The sequence below is a fragment of the Bufo gargarizans genome, chromosome 2 (genome assembly GCF_014858855.1).
Source record: "Bufo gargarizans isolate SCDJY-AF-19 chromosome 2, ASM1485885v1, whole genome shotgun sequence".
NCBI classification, from domain to species: domain Eukaryota; kingdom Metazoa; phylum Chordata; class Amphibia; order Anura; family Bufonidae; genus Bufo; species Bufo gargarizans.
In genome coordinates this window covers 426,277,982-426,295,020 of record NC_058081.1, presented here as the reverse complement: position 1 = coordinate 426,295,020, position 17,039 = coordinate 426,277,982, and the positions used below count along the sequence as shown (strand labels likewise).

Genomic DNA, 17,039 nt, shown 5'->3' with positions numbered 1-17,039 from the left:
TATATTTTAATTGGGAAGGTGTTCCAGTATATATTCAATTATTCTTCCCTTAGATTTATTTACTGCCAAGCAGGTTTGTGATGTGTTAGAACCCTTATTAGGACACATAAGAGCCAACCCCGATATAGCTGGGATCCAGATTTAAGACACCTCATACAAAATGGCTGCCTACGCATATGATCTTTTCTTCCTGTGCCGTCCTCGCATATCACTACCAAATCTCTTGAAAGAACTCAAAGCCTATTTATTCATCATTATCCAATCTAAAGATAAACTTTAAAAAATCAGAAGCCATGAATCCCTTCCGACCTTTTTAACTGCAGAATTAGCGGATAACTTCCCATTTAAGTGGTCCAGGTCCTCTGTAAAATATTTAGGAATACAGTTGACCGCAAATTTATCGGATCTCTACTCAGCAAACTATTCTCCCCTCTTACAGGCCATAAAATGGATCTTAAACGTTGGAAGAAAGGCTTATTCTCCTGGTTTGGCCGAATCGCCATTTTCAAAATGAATGTTCTCCCTAGAATATGGTACTTTTTACAAGCCATGCCCATACACATCCTCAGGTTATTTTTTCACACTTTATTATCCACCCTTACACGATTCCTTTGGGCAGGGAAACCTTCACAAATAGCCCGTTCAGTTTTATTTAGACCCAAACACTGTGGAGGTTTGGGCTTGCCAGATGTTGTTTCCTATCATAGGGCCACACACCTGTCGAGGGTAGTGGATTGGTGCCGGCATCATGCCAACAAACAATGGGTCACAGTGGAGTGATCCTTTCTGCACACTACACTTGCCGCAACAGCTTGGTTGGGAACCCACATACCGCTAGAAGCACGCACCAATCCCACCATAGGCCGCACACTCCGATCTATATCTTCTACCTTTGAGCTACTGGATATTTCTTTGTCCCCTTGACCACTGTTTCCTATCCTGAGCAATCCTCTGTTCCCCCCAGGGATGGACCAGGGTCCCTTTCGGAGTGCCAATAGGTTTAGAGTCCACCATTTCTTTTTTTTTATATATATTTTTATTTATAATGCATCATCTTACATAGCATTTCTTATGTACGTTACATAAAGGTGGAAATAAGATGCATTAAATTTTCAAGTATATACCAAAAACATAGATCAGGTACAATGCATTTGGCATAAACAGTGCATTACATATAGTGAAACAAAATAAAGCCCCTTCCCTCCCTAACCCTCCCACCCCTCCCAAAAGGATGTCTGCTCCCACTCCTCCCCTCCCGACTACAAAATCAGATGTGTATAGTTCACGTGGATATTGTCACTGCATAAGACCCCTGAGTTCTCACTTCTAATTTCCCTAAGCTCCCAGTCAATAACGCCTTAGAGTACCACTCTGTGTATTTAAAAGATGACATTAGCTCAGTGACATCCCTCCGTGGGAGATGTTTTTCAATAAAGATTTGGCACTTGCGGAAGACGCCTTTTGTTTTTTTTCTCCTTCTGTTGTTCCGTGTCAAGTTTGTCGATGTACATAAAATGAGACATCTAGGATATCAAATCACTAATTTGGGGAGTATCCGGCTTTAGCTAATTGTTTAAAAGACCACGGAGAGATATCAATAAGGCAACGTCGATGCTCTCCACTTTTTGCAGGGCACTGCCTTACAAACTCTCATCCACCCCATCAAAACATCACTGGCTGGCACTGATATTTGTAGTTTTCTCCCCCATTTTTTGAACAGACCAGCCTCCACTTTTTATCTACCGAATCTCTCATCATGTGGTATATTTGCGAGATAGAATACTTGGTGTCTCTGAGTCAATGAAAATGCCAACGATTGGTTCGTGCATTCACTAAATACGTCCAACAATCTCTGCCTACAGAAGTGGATAATTTGTTGATAGGCCAGGAACTGAGAGTTCTCGAGGCCATATTTATTGCACGTTTCTGGGAACGTTAAGTATCGCTTCTCAGAGATCTGAAGCATATCTAGAAATGTGTGGACTCCAGAGTTCCATATTTCTGGATACCAGAAATGGTCTCCTAGCTAGCTTATGCACCTCCTTCCAAGCGACTATCGTCTCTCTCAGTATAAGTGAGTGTTTTATTTTTTTCAATCTCCATATTTTATTTATGATACAAAAATACATATCGACATGACATTTATAATATCTTAAATGTTGAAATCATCCCCAACCACCCCCCTCCCTCCCAACCTTGCAGGAAAAAAAAATAAAAAAAAATAAAAATTTAATGAATTAAGCCGTAACCCACTCTCCCCACAGACCACTCCATTTTAAGTAGGCTCCTCTCTGTTTGTACAAGATCTTCTCGTAGTTCTTCACCTTCTCAACCATAGCCATCCAGTTACCACAATCTGGGATGGAGGAGCTAAGCCACAGTCTAGCAACAATAAGCCTGGCCAGGAACATAACCTTAATCAATAATTGACGATTTATGGGCTGATAGTTAACCTCCGATAGGTCTCCCAGGACCCATATCCTGGGGGACAAAGGAACAAGCATATTCAGTTTGCAGGCCAAAGTGGTCTGGACTGATCTCCAATAACCACCCACCATCGGGCAATCCCAGAACAGATGTAAATGATCTGCCCCGGAGTCGCCACAGCGTGGGCAATCGGAGGAGGTCCTAAATCCTCTTCTATATAACCACATAGGTGTCACATATATTTTGTGCAGAATGTTAAATTGTACAACAGTGTGATTGAAGTTGTGTGAAACATATTTTAGGTTTTCCCCTATAGTTTCCCAATCTGGGGGACCCACCTCCGAAAGTAGCAAAGACCAGGACTTCTGTCCTGGAGAAAGAAGACCCATAAAAAAGTGTTTCATTAAGTGTCTATAACAATATGACATTTTAATTTTTGTAGCAGTTTTCTTAATAATAAGATTGTGTAAAAATTCAGGAGAATCTATAAAAAGAAGGTGACTATTCAAAGTGCTGGAGAGTGCAAACCTCAATTGGAAATATGCATACCAAGCCACCTCACCCATATCTGCCCTCTCCCCTATTTCCCTTGAGGACAGAATTTGTCCACCACTAACCACCTGATGTAAATACTGAACTTTCTTCGTCCTCCAGTACTGGCAGCACTTCAGGTCCCTTATATTCACAAGCTTTAGGTTATGCCACAGTGGGGTGCAAATAAGCGATGCCTCAACTCCACACCAGCTCCTGATGACCCGCCAGGTCTTTATAGCCATTCTGCAAAAAAGTGTATACCCGGTCTGTGAATTTAATAGATAGTCGGACTCCAATACAGTAAAGAAATCCGTAAAGCCTGAGTCTTTCACCACCTTATTGCAGAAATGGCTATTCTCCCAATCACTAAAAAGGCAGAGCTGAGAGGCCATGAAGTAACCCCTAAAGTAAGGGAGGTTAAGGCCTCCCTGACTATAGGGCATAGAGAAGTAGAGCGCCTTCAATCTGACGCGCTTCCTCCCCCACAATAGATCATTAAGCATCCGCTCAATTAATCTAAAGTACTTGTCTGCGATCCATACAGGCGAGTTGCGCAGGACATAAAGAACCTGGGGCAGTACTACCATTTTGATTAAAGAAATTCTATCAGCTTTCGTATGCAGAATTTTTTGCCATATCTTGGATTTAGCCCTCAGCTTTGTCAGCAGGGGAATCAAGTTAAGTTGTAAATATTCCAGAGGTTTAGCAGAAACCAAAATCCCCAGGTACTTTATTGATTCAGAGACAGTTAGCTGATCATCCCAGTTACCTCGCAGCTCGTCTATAGGAAGGAGAGCAGTCTTCTCCCAATTGATCTCTAGGCCAGACGGAGCGGAGAAAAAGCCAACCAAATCCATTATACGAGGGAGACTAGTTTCTGTTTGCTGAAGGAAAATCAAAATGTCATCTGCGTAGAGAGATACGCGGTCATGCTTCCCCATTAAACCGAAGCCAGCCACCTGCAAATCCTGTCTTATGCTGGCTGCTAAAGGTTCAATATAGATATTGAAAAGAAGAGGTGAAAGAGGACAGCCTTGACGGGTGCCTCTTCCTAGGAAAAAGCTCTCTGTGACCGTATCATTAATCCTGATCCTAGCAGTTGGGGAGCTATATAATAGCTGAACCATCGCCATAAATCTAGGGCCAAAGCCCATTTTTTTCATTACCGCCCAGAGAAAAGTCCACTCCACCCTGTCGAAGGCCTTGGTGGCATCCAGCGACAGGATGGAGCGGGCCCCACACCCCGGAGACTGAATGTTAATAAATAACCTGTGCAGATTGTGGTGAGTGCCCCTTTTTGGCATGAAGCCATTTTGGTCTGGGTGAATAATAGTTGATATAACCTGTGAAAGCCTCCTAGCTAAAACTTTAGATAGTAGCTTAGCATCTGTGTTTAATAACGAGATCGGTCTATAGGCGCTCATTTCTAGCGGATCCTTATCCTTTTTGGGAATTAAGACAATCAGAGCCTCCATCATAGTGCATGGTAGATTTCCTCCCTGTGTTGCCTGGGAAAGGACCTCTAATAGCTGAGGGAGAATCACGTCGCTATGCTTGCGGTAAACCTCATATGGAAGGCCATCCATCCCCGGCGACGAGTTCCCTGTGATGGATCCCAAAGCCTCTTGAAGTTCCAAAAGGGATAACTCCTCTTCCAGATATTCTACTTGGGCTTCATTTAATACAGGAAGTGAGATCCTCTCAAGAAACCGCGTCGCTAGGTCAGGCGGCAAGCCAGGAGAGGGGCTATATATCTGGGTGAAATATTGTAGAAAGGTGTCCCTGATTCCTTCAGGATCTGTTATAGTTTCCCCTGCTGTATTACGGATCGAAACAATAGACTGATTTTTCTTGCCTTGTTGTGAAATTATCCTAGCCAGTAACCTGCCGGGGCGTCCAGACTCCGAAAAATATTTTAAACCCTTGAAAAATACTCTATGAGTTGCTTTCTCTGTTATGTATTTATCCAAGGAGCAGCTGGCCTTCTGCATCTCCTCCCTATTATACTCAGTGGGTTGGGCGATAAAACGCTCGCTTGCGCCTGCTACAGCCCTGGTCAATTCCTCCTCTTTTTTTTTAAATGTTCTCTTTGTTGCAGCGATCTCGCTTATAAAGACCCCCCTCAGATATGCTTTCAGGGCATCCCATACTATGTTGATGTTAGCAGAGGGGCGATTCACTTCCCAAAAAAAGGATATCAATGATTTAGTGGACTGTAAATTATCCATAATAGAAAACCAATATGGGTTCAGCTTAAATCCTAGCCCCCTGTTGTCCTTGTTCTTCCCAGTACAAACCTCAATCAATACCGGTGAGTGATCCGAGATTGTTCTTACCCCATATCGTATCCTGCGGATATTACAGAGATTATTCTCATTGGTAAATGCTAAATCAATTCTAGACATAGCTCTGCCACCCCTGCTGACACAAGAGTATACTCGCTTGCCTCCGCCAAGATGTTCCCATATATCCACCAGTCCAACTTCCCGGCAGAATTGTGGCAGCGGGGAGGCAGATAGATTCCTCCCACATTCTGCATCTAGTGTGAATCTGTCTTTCTTGGGGTCCATTACTGCATTAAAGTCCCCCATCAAAACTAGCCGGCATTCAGATCTCCCTTCAAAAAAGTGTGTTAGCTGGACCAATGGGTACATTGAAAAGGGCGGAGGTATATAAAAAAAAGCGAGAATATAGCTATGGCCGTACAACTTACCATGCAAGAAAATAAATCTACCCTGGTCATCTATATAGGATTTAATAAGGATAAAGTCCACAGAGTTATGGATCAGAACTGACACACCCCTAGAGGCGCCACTAAAAGTGGAGTGATAAGACTGCAAGTGCCATCCCGTTGTCAAGCGGGACACGGTTTCTTTGGTAAGATGGGTTTCTACCATGCAAATAATTGCTGGAAGATATCGTTTAAGTGCATCCATAATGGCTTGCCTTTTTACCCTTTCACCGAGCCCTCTGATATTCCAGGTTACAATCCGAGTAGACATCCTTCACTGTGCATAAGAGAAGAAAAAAAAAAAAAAAAAAAAAAACACAAAAAAAAAACACAAAAAAAAAAAAAAAAAAAAAAAACAAACAAACCCTCCCCGAACCTGCAAGGTGGGTTTCCACCCGCCCATCCCGCTCCCCTCTCCATTGATCCGCCCGATCTGGTCAGCGAACCTCTAAACCCACGGCCGTTCTCCCTTGCCCTGGCCCCTCCCTTCCATAATAAGTGAGTGTTTTAGATGGGGTCGAAGTGCCTGTCTCCTAGTGTGTAGTAAGTTTACTAACGGCCATTTAGCTGATAATTGTTGTTCTAGAAGAGAGTTTGAGCAGTAATGAGTCCTATGAACCCAATCCAGGCAATGCCTGAAGAAACAAGCGAGGTTATAAAGCCAGAGGTTTGGAATGTTCAATCCTTGGTACCTGGGTAACATTAATTTAGACAGGGCTACTCTAGGTTTCTTTCCCGACCATAAAAACCATGTGAACACTAACTGCAGGTCTATAATGTCGGAGTGTTTTCAAAGTAATGGCAGTGTTTGTAGTGTTTTTTGATAGCTTTAAACAATGGGATATAGTTCAGATTGTAGAGCGATTCAGGGGTTCTCCCTATTTTAATACCTAAATATTTACTATATGTATCAGCTATTATAATTTGACTACAGGACTCCGGCAATTTAAGCTTGGGCGATGGAACACCTAATGTGAGCAGCATGCACTTGTCAAGGTTTATTTTAAAGCCTGAGACCGGGCCGAAAGCGGTTAAAAGTTGTAACAGTTTTCAAGATCTACCATCGGATCGGCTAAGAAGATGAGCAGATTGTCAGCAAAGAGCATCGTCCTTACCTCTTGGTTCCCTATTTCTCCCTCCTCTAACAGTCTAAACAGAGGCTCTAAGGCCGTGTTGAACAAGAGCGGCGAAAGGGGACAGCCCTGGCTCGTTCCCTTGGCCAATGGAAAGGGCGTGGACAAGAAACCAGGTGTCAAGATTCTAGCCTTGGGGTCACTATACAATGCTGAAATGAAAACTCTAAAGATTTCCAATTCACTGCATCTAGTACCGTGACGACTTTGCGTATGTTGGTCACCGCTGCTCTATCCCTGATGAATCCCGACTGAGATGAAGACACCAGATCAGGCATCACCAATGAAAGTCTATCTGCCATTACTTTAGCTATTAATTTCAGATCGACATTGATAAGTAGATGGGACGGTAGGAAGAAGGGAGCATAGCATCTCTACCGGGTTTGGGTATTAAATTGCTATACGCTACATTATCTGACAAAGATAAGGGGGAACCCGTTAGGAAACCATTGAAGACCTTCGTGAGTTTTTCTGCTATTTCCCCTCCCAATATCTTGTAGAACTCTATTGAGTACCCGTCTGGGCCAGGTGCCTTGTGTAGCTTTGAGTTTTTTATGGCCCTCAGTACCTCTCAGTGATTGGTGAATTCAAGTTTTCTAGCTGGGCCTGAGACGGCGATGGAAGAGAGGTGCAACTCAGAAAAAACTCCGACATAGGGTCAGTTGGGCCTGTATTCTCGTATAGCTTGGCATAAAAGTCGCATAAAAGGACACTATTCTCTCTGGGTTTTTGTGAATCTCGCCCCGGGAATCAGTTATAGATGTTATGTGGTGTTGTCGACCTTCCTGCCTTGTTACCCTCTCTGAAACATTTAGCTGTTGAGCACGACATGTCCATCTTTGCCTTCCTCTCACACCACAGCTCATATTTTTCCCTATCCCTATTCCCATCTTAGTTTAGCCTGCTGGCCCTAGGGTGAGGTCAGTTACTCAGTGTAGGCCGAGTGAAGCAGTCGGCTGTGATTCAGCAATTCTAACGTTACTTTCTTTTTGAGCCCATGCGTATAAGCCATTATTTGTCCTCTCAATACCGCCTTCGCTGCATCCCAATAAATGGAGGGAGAATGTTGGCATGATCTATTGTCTGCATTAAATTCCCAATACCACCCCCTAAGAAGGATGAAGTTCTCATCCTGGTACAGGAATGAAGGAAAGCGCCATATTATGTCTGAACCCCTGGGCTGCTGTTCCGCTAAGTTTATGGATATGGGGGCATGGTCAGATATAATCAAATCGTGTATTTTGGTGTCTATGACTATTAGTCAAATTACCGGAGATGAGAAGGTAGTCAATTCGCGGCCACGAGTCATGGGGGTGTGAATAGAAGGTGAATTCCCTGCTGTCTGGATTCATAAGTCTCCAAGAGTCTGTCAATGCTGTATTCTCCAAAAACGGCATTACAACCCCTTCAATCGTGTGTAATCGATCTCCATGTTTTCGAGAGGATTTCCTATCCTCCTTCAGAGAGGCTACGGCATTGAAGTCTCCCCCCACCAATTTTTTAACTGAGGCGTCTTTAACTATTAACCCAGCTAACTCCGTGAAGAAGGGTCTGTTGTCCCCGTTGGGGCCATACACATTATAAATCACAAACTCATCCATCCCTAACATGATTCTCACAGAGCACCATCTCCCCTCGTCATCACATGACCAATCCAGGACACTCGAAGCCAAGTTTTTATGCAATAAAATCATCACCCCAGCTTTGCGGTTCACCGCAGCAGATCCTACTACCCTGCCCAGCCACATTTTCTCCATTCTGACATAGTCCTCCTCTTTCAAATGGATCTCCTGTAGGAGGGCTATATCAGCGCGAAGATGTTTTAGGTGCCTGAGTATTTTGTTGCGCTTTTGAGGAGAGCGCAGACCTTTAACGTTCCAGGAGACTATCCTCATGGAGGCTTCCTCTGGACAGTTAACTGGTAGTGAAAGTGAGGAGAGGCAGACATCCTAAAATTGATTGCATCGACAAAACTTCCCTTAATACCCTCTAAATAACAAAAAAACAACAACCAATAAGTAACGTTTGAGCTCTAGGCACTTTAGATGGTCCTAAAAGCCACATTTGAGCTCTCTGAGACTTCACTTTTTTCCCCATGTGGAAGCGAGCGATCATGATGTTATAGACGCTATGCTCCTCGACTACCTAAAAACATCAGCTATAACAGACCAGAGCAAGTGAACATTAGTGCGGCACATCATGTCGTATCAGTGGGCCTACCCCCTGGGTCCGGGAAACCAGGGCCCCAGGGATTGAGCGAAAAACTAACATCCCCGCAGGAGCAAATTCGCCCCTGTCCTCCCCGACCCAAAAGGCGGTCCCCGCAACATACCATCTCTTGCTATCTGCAGTCCATGATGTCGTCAGGGCCTACGCAAAAGGCATATCAAGTAGGCAGTTCAGGAAGTTCAACAGGCTTCGTCATGTTGATTCGAGCCAACCCGACTTGCGAAGGGTCGCTCGTGAACCCCCGAAATCATCAGACCATCTTTAAGATCGCTGGGTCCCAGGTCACGGTGTCGCGGCGACCTCACCGGCCCCCGAGGAGACGACGTCCTTCTCTCAAGTGAGTTGGACGCTTCGTCTGGGGTATGATACAACGTGGAGGAGCCGTCCGAGTGGTAAATCCTGAGGGAGACCGGGTATATCAAGGCGAATCTGACATTTCTGTTGCAGTTGCGTGCAAACCGGAGAGAAAGCTTTCTGCCTCCTGGAAACTTCCGCAGAATAGTCCCCAAATAGTATCTTCGTCCCCCGTAACATTACTGGGCCCTTGCGTGCTTTAAATGCTTTGAGGATAGCTTCCTTATCGGAGTAATCCAGAAATCTCATTATGACCTGTCTAGGTCTGGTAGGCTGGCGGTTGTCTCCGCGGTTGTTTGGACCCACTCTGTGTGCACGTTCAACTTTGCAATGGCGCGGGATCCCCAGAGTGTAGGGTAACTCTTGTTCACATATAGTCAGCAGTTCTCCCGCCGGGGTCGTTTCCTGCAGCCCGACTAACCTTAAGTTACTGTGCCTGGAGCGGTTTTATAGATCCTCCATCTTGTCACATAGTCTCTTATTCTCTGTAAGGACTTTCTGCAACTTGTAACGGATAGATTCCGTAGTGTCCTCCATCACCTGTATTCTGGATTCTGCCACATCCAGTCTAGCGTCATGGTGTTGCACAGTTTCCTGCAGCTGTTGCATAACATTCGTGATGGAGGATGCCAGAATCTCCCGCAGGTCCGGGGCTAGGTGAGCGGCTACTTCCACTGCAAGCGCCTTGTAATCGATAAAGTTGATCAGGGAGTCTGACGTGGGGTTCTGTAACTCCTTCCCCTCAGCTAACTGCTCTGGCAGGGTTCGAGCCACTTTGCACTCCGCCGCGCCTGAGTTTGGCGCCATGTTGGAAGGCATGTTATCTTCCTGCAGCGGCGATGAAAGCACTCTGCTCTTTAGTTTTTTGCCCATGCTAAAAAGGTACCGATCCATGCAGCGTGTTCGGACCCTGTATTCCCCCTTACTGCACCGGAGGAGAGAGCGCATGGGCAGTATGACACGGTATATGGTAGGCAGCCGAGGAGCTCACTTTCCAAGCGACTTCACATGGCGGCGATCGAACCGGAAGTCCTAGCCCACCATTTCATTAAGTCCAACTCTTGGATCTCCCCTCAGTCACTTAATGACATCTCAAACCCTATAGCCCTGCCAAGCTGGCAATCCCAACAACTACGACATTTTCTTCTGTCGCTCCCACCAGCCTCCACATATACTAGGGACAGGACTGCCTTTGAGCGCATTTGCAGCGAGAGAGGGGTGGTGAGACACATTTTATCTCAGATCTATAATCTACTCATCTATCCATCTAATCAACCACCCTCTACTTACATACTGAAATGGGAACAGACCATGGGAATCACTCTTACACCTGAAGAGAGGGGCCGTCTCTATGCTATAACACATAAGACCTCCATTGCCAGCAAAATCCAGGAGGCAGGTTTTAAGGTCCTCTCCAGATGTTATAGGGTAACATCCAGACTTTAGTCAATTTTCCCTGCAGTCTCTCCGCTTTGTTGGAGATGTAACACTGCTAGAGGTTCGATTCTACACATCTTTTGAGTGTGTCCTGTGCTGGCTGACTATTGGAAGGAGGTGTGGCATATCACATCTAAATTAACATCTTTGATGCTCCCCAATACACCTCCATCATAGTGAGATCCCTTTGTTTACATACTGAAAGTCAGTAGTACGACATTTGGTTAATACCGCAAAAGCCTGCATCCGTTGCATGTGGAAGCAAACTTCTGCTCCGACAATAGCAATGTGGCTCAGTAAGGTTCAGGAGGTCATGAGAATGGAGGACCTGACAGCATCTATGAGGAACTTGCACATTAAATTCTACAAAACGTGGCAACATTAGATTGAGTTTCAAAACTTCCAGGAATACAGACTATTAATGTCATTTTTTTTCTATTCTTCCCTTCCTCCCACTTTTATCTTACTCTTATCTCTGCCCTTCCTTTTCATCATATACTTGCCGCAAGACTAGTATTTGTAACTTCATGGGTAGACATTACTGTTGCTTACTTTAAGATTACACCCTTCATAGGAGTTTAGATACTTTAATTGTCTAACATGTTGACCTTTTTCAAAAGGGCTGCAACCTATTCAAAATGTCATTGCCTTCTATAGTGTTTTATTGAAAAATTAAATAAATAATTTACAAAAAAATAAAAATTAACTTGCCTAACATTTTAGGCGTGATGCGTCTCAGATGGCACATGATGGGCACAGCATATTGGGGACTGAAATGCCATTTCTATGGAAAACTAACAGTGTTCATTTTGCACAATCACCTGCTCATTAATTTCTGCACCAATGCTGTCAAAATGCCTACCCCTACTAATTATAACTTGAAGGGTGTAATTCCCAAAATTGTGTTTTAACTGTATAACTGTACATGTATACCTCAGGGTCTCTAAAAATGTGATGTGGCACCCAAAAACTATTCGAGAAAAATATGCACTCCAAAAGACAAATGGCATTTCTTCCCTTCTGAGCCTTACCACCATGTAGTTTCCAAAATGGGTTAATTTCTCAGAGGTTTCATTTATTATTTCACCCCAGAGCCTCTACAGTTGTCAGCACAAGCTGCATTAATTACCACATTGTGCCTCAAATGCATATGGTGCTCTTTCAGTCCTGAACCCTATTATATGTCCAAGCAAAATATTAGGGCCTAATGTAGGATGTTTCTAATAACCAGAAAGCACAGTTCTCCTTTCCTTCTCAGCCCTGCAGTATGCCAATACAGCTGTTTATGACCACATATAGCATGTTGCCATATTCAGGTGAAAATTGTTAACCAACTGTGAGATGTTTTTCTCTTGTTACCCTGAGTGAAAATAAAAAAATATGGGCCTAATCAGAAAAATAGTAATTTTTCATTTTCAAAGCCAAGTATTTCTAAATTATATAAAACGCCTGTGGGGTCAAAACACTCATTATACCCTTCGATAAATTCCTTCAAAGTATAGTTTCCAAAAATGGGGCAAACTTATTGGAGGTTTCAACTGTAGGTTTACCTTAGGGTAAAGCAATATCGCCCCTCCAAAAGCCAAATGGTGCCTCATCCTTTCTGAGCCCTGCAGTGTGCCCATACAACAGTTTACAACCACATATTGGATGTTTCTGTAAACTACAGAGTCAGGGTATTGAGGTTTCTTTTGCTGTGAACCCTTGATGTATTACAGGAAAAATAGATAGAATAATTGATGTCACCTCCATTTTCCTTTAATTCCTGTGGAATACCGAAAGGGTTAAAGTTTTAAATAATATCAGGGGTCTATTTTCTAAAATGGGGTAATTTATGGGTGGTTTCTATTATGCAAGCATCTCAGTCACTTCAGAACCAAATTGGTCTTTAAAAAAAAGTTGGTTTTGGAAATTTTCTAATTCTAAGCCTAATGCCCTAAATTTTTTTTATAACATTTAGAAAATTATTACAACATAAAGTGAGGTATCATCTTTAAAGCAGAGAAATTCATATTTAGAAATTTGGTAATTTTTACAAACTTTCTATAATTTTTTTTTTTTAAATAACAGTAAAACATATCAGCCAAACTTTCTGTAACCTGAAGTACAATGTGTCAAAAAAGATTCCCCCAGGAAACTGAAAGGCAAACGTGCTGAGCTATGGCACTATTTTTATGTTGGTAGATTTAGTATTCTACACTCCGCAGTTCCATGTAGTGATAACCCAGCTTTCCTAGGACTGGAAATGGAAATCTGCCTACTTGTGATACTATTCAGGAGTGAGGAGGGGGCGGATCATTTTGGTAGATTTAGTATTCTGCAATCTATTACAGCTCTATTTTGGTAGATTTTGTATTCTGCAGTCTATTGCAGCTCCAAGTGGTGTAAACTAGTTTTCCCAGGACCCTGAAAAGCAAATCTCCCTAGCTGTGGAACTTCTTAGAAGTAATGAGAATGATTTATTTAGGTACACTTATTATTTAGCAGTCTCTACTACAGGTCCATATTATTTATTTTATGAACTTATATAGAACCAACATATTCTGTGGCAGTTCACATCATTGTTAATTTGCTAACCAGCTTCCCGGGACCCTGAATGACAAATCTGTCTAGCTATGCTACAGCATGGAGGGAGGATTTGTCACTGGAATTCTGGGACTCAGCTTTTCCAGGCTAAAAAATCCAGCTAGGTATTCTACAATACTTGGGATTTAAAAATTCATAAATAGGCTGATCTGGAATTTTGTAGTCTGGAAAAAACCTCTTCAAAAATGTAATGGAGGCCACACTTTCTGTATACACTAGATCTATAAATATAGTATGAGGACAACCACGAGTATATACTATATATGTAGTTTGATCTTCGTCATACCACCACATGCTACCCAGCTTTTCAAAGCTGCTACACAATTATACAGTAAAGGGAGAGCTACAGTAGGTGGATTAGCTTTTCAGCTTTATGTTGTATGGCTGCTACTATGTACTGTATATGCCATTTCCTGATTTTCTAGTTTATTTTTCATGGACTGTGATTGATATCTCACAAACAATAGCAAGTAACAAAGGCACATAAGATTATGTTACATTTTGTTGGATGTTCTTCTTTTCTTTGCTTGGATTCTGGGTTTAGTGGCCCTTCAAAGGTTCCTTCACATCACAATGATGGTCTCCGTTTAATGTATTTAAAAGTGCATGTGCTTAAGTAGGTATACAATCATGATTTACTCATTAATCAATAATCCCTGTAATATATCAATATTTCAAGCATGATTTCAAGATTCCCTGTCCCTGCTGAAGAAAAGAATCCCGACAGCATGATGTTGCCACCACCATGTTTCACAGTGGGGATAGTGTGTTCAGGGTGATGTGCAGTATTAGTTTTCTGCCAGACATAGCTTTTTGGATTTAGGCCAAAAAATTCAACTTTGGACTCATCATCTTCTTATGGCTTGCTTTGAAAAGTTGTTCTTGCTACTCTTCCATAAAGGCCAGATTTGTGGAGTGCATGAATAATAGTTGAGAGTACAGGGATCTGAATATAAACGCATTCCACACTTTTCAGGTTTTAAATGATAAAAAATGTTGAAAGCCATGTAATGCTCTCTTTTCAATTTACTCATACTTGCTACTTGGTCTGTTGGTCTATTACAAAAAATCTCATTACTGTATTTTTCGCTTTATAAGACGCACTTTCACCCCCCCCCCAAAAGTGGGGGGGAATGGCCATGCGTCTTATAAAGCGGATACTTCGCTGGCCGCTATGCTGCACAGCGTTGCCACTGAAGTATCAGTGTGGAGGGAGGAGGCCGGGACACTCATGGCGGGGCCCGGTGCAGTGACTCTACTCTAATACACAACTGCAACTGGTAAGTACATTCAATCCTATCCATATCTTAATGTATATCACACTGTTCTGTACTTAGTGTAGTACCGTATGTATAGCATTAAGACGGCGCAGACCGGCAGCTCCCTCGATCATGCGCCGCCTGCCGCAGCTCCCTCCTCATGCACCGCCTGCCTGTTCATTCATAAAGTGAGATAGGCAGGCGGCACATGAGGAGGGAGCTGGGGCAGGAGGCGCATGACCGAGGGAGCTGTCGGTCTGTGCCATCTTAATGCTATACATACGGTACTACAGTAAGTACAGAACAGTGCGGTATACATTAAGATATGGATCGGATTGAATGTACTTAACAGCTGCAGGGCCCGGTGCATTAGAGTAGAATCACTGCACCGGGCCCTGCCATGAGTGTCTCCGCCTCCTCCCTCCACACTGATGCATCTGATGGAGGATCTGTAGATGACACTTATGGGAATCTGTGGATTACATAAGTGTCATCCACAGATTGCCCCATCAGTGTCATCCACAGATTGCCCCATCACAGTGCGTCATCCACAGATTGCCCCATCACAGTGCGTCATCCACAGATTGCCCCATCACAGTGCGTCATCCACAGATTGCCCCATCACAGTGCGTCATCCACAGATTGCCCCATAACAGTGCGTCATCCACAGATTGCCCCCATAACAGTGCGTCATCCACAGATCCCCCCATAACAGTGCGTCATCCACAGATCCCCCCATAACAGTGCGTCATCCACAGATCCCCCCATAACAGTGCGTCATCCACAGATCCCCAATAATAAACCTATGAAAAGCACACCTTTTGGTTAAAAATATTTTTTTCTTATTTTCCTCCTCAAAAACTAGGTGCGTCTTATCATCAGGTGCATCTTATAAAGCGAAAAATATGGTAAGTGTGTGGGTTTAATGTGCACAAAAGCGGAAAAGTTCAAGGTGTATGAATATATATATATATATATATATTTATTTATATAGTAGAATACAAATGGCGGCACTGGCTTGAGAAAGAAGGTTCAGGTGCACGTCCCAGGGTGATGGACTTCTTACCCCAATCAATGGATCCAGAAAAACGAGCGGCGCTCCGTTAGATAAAAGCAAGTGAACCCTTTATTCACCTAGGTGGTGCAACGTTTCGGCTCCAAGCATGAGCCTTCTTCAAGCAAAGTTACAACTCAAAAAGCAGCATTATATGGGTGAACCAATCTACATAACAATCATGTGATCACACTCCACCCAGTGAGTGTGTTACAAAATGTGACAATAATACAGTGAAAATTGTAATGATACATACTGACGGTAATAAAAATACATATCATAAAACAAGAGACATGAACATGTATGTCATATGCATTGTGAACATAGTGAAAAAGAATATGTAAATCGATCAGATGCACAAAGCTGATCGAACAGTGTATCAAATAGTTGTGTGTCATACAGGGGGAGGAGCAGGGAGGTGATATCGCACACATACCAATCGACAGGGAGGCTCATTCCACACCGCTGGTCGGCATTGTGTACATCTCATTGCGCAGGCGTAGCGCAGCACCAATCAGGGACTGAGGACGGGAGGGGAACGCTCAGTGTCATTGGACCAAGCCGGCGCTCATAAGTCACCGCAACGTCATCTTGTCCAGCCTCGATGTATTTCTCCAGGCACATGCTCAGTGAGAAAACTTGCTCAGAGCGCCATCTTTGTGTCTGGAAAACCGCCCATGAGCCAAACCACTCAGAGTATCACATCCAACCTCCACTAAATCGGGTATGTGCAACTTAAGGAGGCAATGAACTCCCTTAGAAACAGGGTGCCCACATGCCCACCCTGGTGGAAACCTGCCTCAGCCACGGGAACCGCGGTTTGTGCAAGGATGCCACCAGAGGTGCCCAGCTGCCATCTCACCCGAGAGGGATCTCCTCTTGTAGGTACACAGATGCCACAGAGTGCAGATAAATTGTTGTGTTATATTGAGAAATTACACCATCCGGGCTGTTATATCAAAAAAGACCCATCTCACGGTGCAAAACCAGGCAAAAGTAGACGTCAAAAAGATACAAAAAAACGAAAAAAAAAAAACGAGATGCAAAGCAGGAAGAATGACCCCCTCCTGGATGGTATGTTGCGTCCACTTCATCCATATGTTCCATCCCGCCTGGTGTTGAATGTAAGTGATCTATGCAAAAAGACTATTGAAGCAAGAAAAAATTAGCTATATAACTCTCTTAGTGTACACACAAATCACTGAGTTACACCACGCCCGACACAGGAGGCAAACCATCCCTCACAAAACATCACCAAAATTATACTCTACATTTAAACCATTAGGTTTCAGGCT

At 43.4% G+C, this 17,039-nt stretch overlaps 1 protein-coding gene across 1 annotated transcript in view; it reads right to left on the bottom strand.

Annotated features, from left to right (window-relative positions):
• The window catches only part of LOC122928255 (A disintegrin and metalloproteinase with thrombospondin motifs 2-like), a 670,803-nt gene that overhangs the window by 183,721 nt on the left and 470,043 nt on the right, over positions 1–17,039 (bottom strand). The window lies entirely within an intron of this gene.